This window comes from Equus caballus, chromosome 1 (genome assembly GCF_041296265.1).
Source record: "Equus caballus isolate H_3958 breed thoroughbred chromosome 1, TB-T2T, whole genome shotgun sequence".
NCBI classification, from domain to species: Eukaryota; Metazoa; Chordata; class Mammalia; order Perissodactyla; family Equidae; genus Equus; species Equus caballus.
Genome location: NC_091684.1, coordinates 177,766,185 through 177,775,335, shown reverse-complemented (window position 1 = coordinate 177,775,335; position 9,151 = coordinate 177,766,185).

Here is a 9,151-nt window from a genome sequence, read left to right as displayed (position 1 = left end):
GTGCACACCTAACCGCTGCACCACCTTGTTTTTTATCTTTAACATAGTAGGAAATTGATTCCTGAAGTCTATGGCATGACATTTTTCTTTCATTAACAGTCGAAGTTCCTGAAAAATGAATATTTTAATTTTTTTTTACTACCTAATTGCATGTAAATCCAGAAAGCCGTGATTCCATTATATTCAGGGCTAGTTGGACACTCCTTAGAATGTAGTGGCCAAGTTTAATGTTCATAACTAAACATTTTTGGTGAGGATTTTTAAATAATTCAAAAGAGAAACAGGAGACGATGTAAAGACCTTGTGAGTCAAATTTCAAAGAAACAGAGAGTAAACTGCATCTTCTAATCTGGAACGTAAAGAACGAAGGGGGATTTAATTGTCTTTTCATTATTCTAAAACAACTGATCAAACACGTCCATTCTATGCAACACAATTGAGCTAAATCAGTTGTGCCATTGAATTGGGTTAATCCAAATGGCTAATCTAGTAACTACACACGGATAATCTCAAAATGGTTTAAAAGACAATGAAATGAAGTAAGATTTCAAGTGAAGTAAACTTAAATATCCAACAACAGGGAAATGACTTTTTATTTTATTTTATTTTTGAGGAAGATTAGCCCTGAGCTAACTACTGCCTATCTTCCATTTACACTGAGAACAAAAAATGAAAGACTGAAGTTTACTGTAATAGTATGGAGAGTTACACTGGACAAATTATTCAAGATTTCACTTTGTAAAAAAAAGCAAAAAATATTTGTAAATAAAAGGAAGAATATCTCATACGTTTGTTAAAACCATCTTGATTAAATCAGATAATACATTTATGTATATTGTCAACTCTTCCTGTTACTGTTAAGAGATAAAAATGTCCATTACAGTACTTGACATGTTATATTGATGTGATGAACACAGGGCTAGGAAATGCTTGGTTTTCATAGATGGTGGTCTGTATGGTCTTAGTCCCTGAAAAAAAAAATAACAACAAAGCCATAAATAAATTGTAGTCTCAAGGTTTCCTCGCTCTCAGAAAATTACACATACTTACCTCTCATCTAATGTCATCTAATGTGCTTCTTTGCAGTTTGTGGGAGAATGCAGAGAATAACAGCGTTTGAGGAATTAATTTTCTTTAAGATAAAAATCCAAAGAATAACCACCTAACCATTTCAATATTTCAATATGTTTCTTGAACAATTCAATTTCTTTTATTTTCTCTTCTAAGCCACAGAATAAGAAAAAATACAACAGGATGAGCGACATTGAATTCAATAGTATTGGAGACAAGTCATAAAATATATTGTGTCTGGCATATGCCTATGGTATTGCTGGGAGTATATATTAATGTAATCTTTCTATGGGGAAATTTGACAATATGAAAAAGTAGTTTTTAAAAAGGGCACATCTTTGAAACAGTGATTCCATGTGAAGAAATGATTTCTAAGGAGGTCATTAAAAATAAGAAAAGGATGACAGTCATGTTTCGTTTAATGACAGGGATATGTTCTGAGAAATGCGTCCTTGGGCAATTTCATCATTGTGTGGACATCATCGAGTGCACTTACACAAACCTAGATGGTGTGGCCTACTACACACCTAGACTATATGGTACTAATCTTATGGGATCATTGTTGTATATGCCATCCATTGTTGACCGAAGCATAGTTATGTGGCACGTGATTGTATGTATACAAGTACGTACTGTAGTTGACATCACTTTTTAATAGCCAGACAAAAAGAGAAGTAACTTAAATATCCAACAACAGGGAAATGACTTTTTATTTTATTTTATTTTTGAGGAAGATTAGCCCTGAGCTAACTACTGCCTATCTTCCTCTTTTTGCTGAGAAAGACTGGCCCTGAGCTAACATCCGTGCCCATCTTCCTCTGCTTTATATGTGGGATGCCTGCCACAGCATGGCTTTTGCCAAATGGTGCCATGTCTGCACCCGGGATCCAAACCGTTGAACCCTGGGCTGCCAAGAAGCAGAACGTGCGCACTGAACCGCTGCACCATCTGGCCGGCCCCTATTTTTTTTAATTATATTTTTTTTCTTTTTGAGAAAGATTAGCTCTGAGCTAACATCTGCTGCCAATCGTCCTCTTTTTGCTGAGAAGGCTGGCCCTGAGCTGACATCTTTGCCCATCTTCCTTGGAAATGGCCTTCTAAATTATGGTGTCTCTACCTTATGATGCTATATATATCTCAACATTTATTTTTCAAAAAAGATGAAATGCCTTGAGTAATGCTTACAGAGCAATATAAATTGAAACATTAAATACAAAATTATAAATTTACATTTGTATAAATTTAAAAAGTTTATATAAATTTACATAATTTATATAAATTAAAAAATATAAATTATAAATGGTGGGATCTGATCATAAATTTATAAAAATACAGTTAGAAGTAGCTATATCTATATGGTGGGATTTGGGTTTTTTGTTTTTTCTTAATATGTTTCTGTATTTTGGCAATAAACAAGTATTAGTTTCTAGTCAGAAAAGATAATTCTTTCAAAATATTTCCCCTATCTAATAGAATAATAAGCAAGCAATCTCACCTGTGATAACATAAATCTCACTGCAGGTAAGGAACTCTGAATAGATGTTTTAAGACCTGGTTATGAAATGCAGGCATGCCTGGTCAGGTTGGAGACAACCACAGGATTTCTAGATGGGGACAGACATGAAAAAGGGCAGGCAGGAAATCTCAAACCAAATGACAAAACAAAAACAACACATGGGGCCAGGCCGGCGGCTCAGCAGTTAAGTTCACACGTTCCGCTTCAGCGGCCTGGAGTTTGCAGGTTTGGATCCTGGGTGCGGACATGGCACTACTTGGCAAGCCATGCCGTGGGAGGCATCCCACATATAAAATGGAGGAAGATGGGCAGGGATGTGAGCTCAGGGCCAGTCTTCCTCAGCAAAAAAGAGGAGGATTGGCAGCAGATGTTAACTGAGGGCTAATTTTCCTCAGAAAAATAAAAAATAAAAAAAACCCACACATGATTCAAAACTCCCATTAAAAATGAACTTTTCTCAATAGGACAAAAGGCAGGAGTAAAAAGAAACAGAAAAAGAAGAATGGTGTACAAAAAGCACAAAATTTAATGAGAGTCATAGAAATACATCCAATAGTGTGCTGGAAAATGTTTAACAACTGTTTTCTTCTGAAAGAAAGAGTCTTGATTCGTAGAATTTGCCAATTTCTGTGGTGTAAATAATCCTACCATGACCTATTTCAGGCCACCACTGTGACGTCACTGAAAGTGGAATTGGGAAGAGATGTGCATAATCACTTCTTGTGCACTGGTACAAGCCAGTTCCTGAAACCACTGAATATAGAACAGTAAATCACATGGTAATAAATATAAATATAAATGGATAAAATTCACCTATGCAAAGGCATAAAATATCAGATATCTGCTTCCAATATATTTCATAATATACAAAAAATTTGAAAATTGAGTTAATATATACCATAAAATAGTAATCAGGAAAAAAAAAATAGCCAAAACACACAACCCTCATGCACAGAGTTTGGAAAAAACATATATATCTATATCAAGAAAAAAAATACCCAAATATACCAAGGTAAAAAAGCATTAATAGGAAAAAAATAAGACATTACCTAATAAAAGAAACAACTCCCAGGATATCAATATCACAAATTTATATGCACCCAACAACACAGTCTCAAAATATACAAAGCCAACTCTGTGGAAACTAAGGAGATTTTAACACATTTCTATCTGAAATCCGTAGATCAAGCATATAAAGAAGCATCAATGAGCTTAAACTAATAGTTATTTGTAAACTCTTCAGCTAACAAATAGAAACCCTACAATGTTTTGAAGCTCACATAGAATATTTACAAATTTGACCAAGTAATAGGTCACAAAAAGAAGTCTTAGCATATTTCAAAGAGTCAATAACATACAGAACATATTAGTCACAATTCAATTAAATTACAAATCAATAACTAAAAGGTGAGAGCATTTTTTATGATTAGAAATTAAAAATACTCCTCTAAAAAGCAATAAGTTAAAAAGGAAACCATAACAAAATTACATATTGCAAACGTAACAACAAGAAAAGAATTACAAATCAAAGCTTGTAGGAAGCATCTATTAAAAATTTATTTAGGAGCCTGCCTGGTGGCTCAGCGGTTAAGTTTGCATGTTCCGATTTGGCGGCGGCCCCAGGGTTCAACGGTTCAGATCCTAGATCCAGACATGGCACCACTTGTCAAGCCATGCTGTGGCAGGTGTCCCACATATAAAGTAGAGGAAGACGGGCACAGATGCTAGCTCAGGGCCAGTCTTCCCCAGCAAAAAGAGGAGGACTGGCAGCAGATGTTAGCTTAGGGCTAATCTTCCTCAAAAAAAAAAATAAATAAATAAAAATAAAAAAATTTATTTAAAATAATTACAATATTGTGGAATACATATTTGAAATAAAAAATGTTTTGTAAAGGAGTATAGTGAGAGGAAGTAGGAATTAGAAAAATGCCCTACAGAGAAGTTGATATTTGAGCTGCATTTTGAAGGATAAATAGAAATTTGCCAGGAAATTTTGAGAAGGATAGCATTTCAAGTGAAGGAAGCAACATAGTCAGCAAAATATTAAGGAATGTGACGTGTTTGGGGCAGCACAAGTAATCTGGTATTACAAGATGATACGGCAGGGGATAAAATTGGAATAGAAGTGGTGATTAGACAATGAAGTCTTTTAAAAAATAGTAAGTTACAGGTCCGGCCCAGTGGCATAGCAGTTAAGCTCATGCGCCCCACTTTGGGGGCCCAGGGTTTGCCAGTTCGGATCCCAGGTGTGGACCTACACACCACTTATCAAGCCATGCTGTGGCAGGTGTCCTACATATAAAGTAGAGGAAGATGGGCATGGACGTTAGCTCAGGGCGAATCTTCCTCAAGAAAGAAAAAAAAAAACTAAATTATTCAGATTTTACCCTAAAGCTTTTGGTAAGACATTAGAGTTGTAAACAGGTACATGACATGGTCAGATTTGCATTTTGGAAGGATCACTATGGTGATCCATATCATCAGGATCACTATGATCCAGGTACAACAATGGCGATTGAGAGATCTGGGGCTGAGAATGTTAAGGAGGTAGACAGTCTAAAATCACAGAGATCGTGAATGAGCCTATTAAAATAGTCCAGGTAAGATATGGTATGTCCTGAATTAGAGGAGAGGCAGTAGGATTAGAAAAAATAGGACATATTTGAAAGTCAGAGAAAAACACGATGAATGAGAATGTGGCAGTTGATTAAATATGGAAGGTAAGTGAGAAGAAAGGGCCTGAAATTAATATTTGGTCTCTGTCTTGGGTGGCTGGATAAATGATGTGTTAGTCTTCTTGGCTTGCTACAACAAAATGCCACAGACTTAGGTGACTTACAACAACAGACTTATTTCTCACAGTTCTAGAGTCTGGGAAGTCCAAGATCAAGATGACAGTAAGATAGGCCTTCATTGTGAGGTCTTTTCTCTTGGCTTGTAGGAGGCCACCATCTGGCTCTATGCTCACATGACCTCTTCTTTGTCTACACGCAGGGGGAGAGAGAGAGCAAGCTCTCTGGAGTCTCTTCCTTTAAAGGCACTGATTTCTTCATGAGAGCCACACCCTCTTGACCTCATCTAACCCTAATTATCCCTTAAAGGCCCCACATCCAAATACCATCACTTTGGGGATTAGAGCTTCAACAAATGAATTTTGGCAGGACACAACTCACTCCATGGCACACAGCAATGTGAAGAATGTAAAGAGAAATAAAGGAGAAAGGCAAATTTGCCCAGGAGAAACGGAGGAAAGGCGGAAGAGTGTGAATTCAGTTTTAGAATGATGTCTAATTCCAAGTGCCTTTAGGAAATGCAGGTGAAGATTTTGGGCAGACACTTGGTTATTTAATTGTAGAGTTTCCAAAAGGGGGGCCAAAATTTGATTTGGAAGTTATTTATTTATTGTTGGTAAAGATATAGAGGCGTGAAACATGTGTGATGGAAAGAGGGCCACAGATGGATCCCTTGGGAACACTGAAACATGGCCATCTATAAAGATAGAGTGAAGGAGACTGAGAAGAGGCAGAGGCATGGGAGGAGAAATAGAAATCTGTGTCGTCATAGAAACATGGGATGTGATTGTCATCATCCATAGAACATTCTAATAAGGATTCTGTTCATTTGATTTGAGCATAAGGACGTCACCGGGGATGTTGTTCCTGTGACAATGCCTCCGTCTTATACCAAATTTCATTAGCTCTACCCATCCTTGGTTCTACTATGCCCAAGAATGGCCCTGAGTAATTTGCCTGCTACTCTATGTCTAGTTCTGATGCTACAGAGAATGACCCTGTTTTGCTCTCATTTATTACCCCAGATAGCAGAATCCCAAGATAAATGGGTACCATTCCAGATGCCTTCTGCTACCCAGGGTCGATTCTCTCTGCTGCAGACCGTCTCACTGAACAAGGTTCCCAGGACCACAAGCTTCAGATGCCTCCCTCCAGTTCCCTGTGCACATTTAATTCCCCAATCCTGTCCCCTCTGCGTCTGATCTAGCCTCCTGCTTATGAAGGGAGATCCCAGCTCCTTTATATTTATATTTATGGATGCTTTATACGTTCGATACATTTTGCTTTATGATGTGCTCCCTAATCCCTCTGCCCCCTATTGCTTTTGGAGAGCGTTCTCTAAGCAGGGCCTCCTGATTCCCTAGAATTGCTTTTTTAAGGCAATTTCTGCTACTGTTTGCAAGTCCAACTTCACTTTTTTAAAAACTGAAAAGGAATAAAAAAGATAAAAGGAATTCTCTTAAGCCCAGAGGAAGCATTGTGGGCAGAGAGGCCGGGCCGTCCTGTGACTCTGCATTTTAAGCAGGAACTTCACCTCATGATGAGAATTACCTTGGCTCAGACTGAGCTTTCCCAACGGACCCTTTCTACTTAAGCTTTTTATTAAAAAAGTAAATTGGGATTATTGTATTCCCTCGCTTTACTTTGGAAGGAAAAATTTTAAATTAATTGTGGTCTAAACTGATAGCAAACCCGGAGGTTTTGATAGCAGTCTGGCGGCCTCTTGTTTAGCCAGCAGAGATTTCCGTTATTGCTGCTGGGAATGGCTTGGCTGAGATCTTTTTAATTTACATTTTTTCTTCCTCTAATGAAGGATTGAATTATGACTTACTAGAAAATCCCCAGGGTCGTGGAGAGAGAGATGTTGACTAACTTCCTCTGGCTTGATTGGAGTGGAGCTATTTATTTGGAGGTAGGTTGTAAGTCACTGGGGTAGCATTCCGAAGAGTTTTTGCTTGCAGGGCAGCCCTGTCCGGAAAATGCCTTTAACTCCCTTCAGGAGTCATCACGTCAGCACAGCAGGCAGTGTTGTAAAAGAGAAGGGCATTCCTGTACCCGTTGCTTGTGTGGCACCAGTGGGATGTGCGTTCGGGTGGGGTCGGTCATCATGATTCAAAGTCTGGAACTTCACTGGCCTTTCTGAACCTGCCTCTGCCTTGGCAGCTAAGGGAATTCCAAATGTCAGCCTTTTTCTCCAGCCACCACCTGCCAAGGGAACAATCCCCAACAGACAGGACAGATTTGTAGGCAGTAATCCCCATGCTATAACAATAGCTCTCTGCCTGCTACGCAGTGGGAACGGTAAAAATGTGGAGGTTGCAAAACATAATTACTGGCCTGGAAATTTTCCTTCTGTGGGCAGATGGTATGATCAAGAACAAAGACAGACATGTCCTTCCACAAACCAAGGGCAATGGTTACACAATAGGCTTAGGTAACAGCCACTTGGTAGACAACTTTAGGTAAAACTCGGTGATGTATATTAAAAGAACTTCTTGGAATCCAGACAACTCAAATGAAACATCTTTCAAGAATATTGGACTCAAATCCCACTACAAGCCTGGACTACCCAGTTGATACTTGACGGAGTGGAGTGGATGTGCCAGGTTTGCCTGTGCCCTAAGAGAACTGCATCCTGGACATTTCCATATATCAGGAGAAGAATTTTCAAAGAAAGAAAATAGCACCAAAACTGAGAGCAGAACTCAAGCATAACAACCTTGGAATAAGATTTGACTCTGTGCCTTCCGTTTTTTGAAAACAGCTTTCAACTGAAAAAATATTTTCTGAAGTTGCCTATTAGAGAAATCTGTCCTGAAGCTTATTTCACAGTTTCATTACTGCTTCAGTGCCAACCAGTATATGGTATCTCAAGGTGCATGTTCATTTGTTCACACCACCTTATACAGAACTGCTGCACTCCAGCCACTGTCGCAAAGATAGAGCATTTTCCTGGGGATTGCATGAGACATGCTGTGGAGTTCAGTTAATGCACTTTTGTTTTGAAATAGAAGGATTTTTGTTTCCAACCACTAAGCCAAGTAACACATGGAAAAGAGCCTTTAATGTTTTGTAGAAAACAGCCCCTATTTGGTAATGTACACTACAAGTTGAAAGATGGAATTTTGGCTTTTCCAATTGCTTCCAAAAGAAGCACTATTTCCTATTTATTGTTTTTGTTTGGCAAAGCTGAGATTCCTAAAAGCAAGAGGGAGATAATGTCCTAAAGAAATTGAATTTTCTTTCTCAATAATTAAGGCCTTGAGAGTCCAATATTTAGTAAAACTTCAACCACAGGCTTACAAAATAGCAAGATTTAGAAGAAACATTTTATTTTCTGATGTGCATAATTTAAGCCTAAAAGGCAACTGTCTCTTTTCCCATATTGGTGCAGCCATCACATTGTTTCGATCGCATGATACATAAACAGGTTCATTCTTAGAATTCCCTGTCTGTTTCAGTTGAACACGTTGGTAAACAATAATTACTCATGAAAAATAATGAGAGTCCTTCAACATTGCAAACTCAACAGTTGATTTGCCAACAAATACCAAAGCCTTGATAATCATTGCTCGATACGTCCCAGGGCTAAGCATAAAACCACTGAGGGGAACAGTTGTCCTTGCGGTAGTCCAAAATAAAAGAGGTATGAGTAAGAGCAGAGCTCGGGGACGTAGGTCTGCCATACTCCAAATGCCATGCAAGTGATGCCTCCTTGGGGACCAGGAAATGTTGATAAGCACGTACCTGTGTCACACTGGTATCCCTAAAT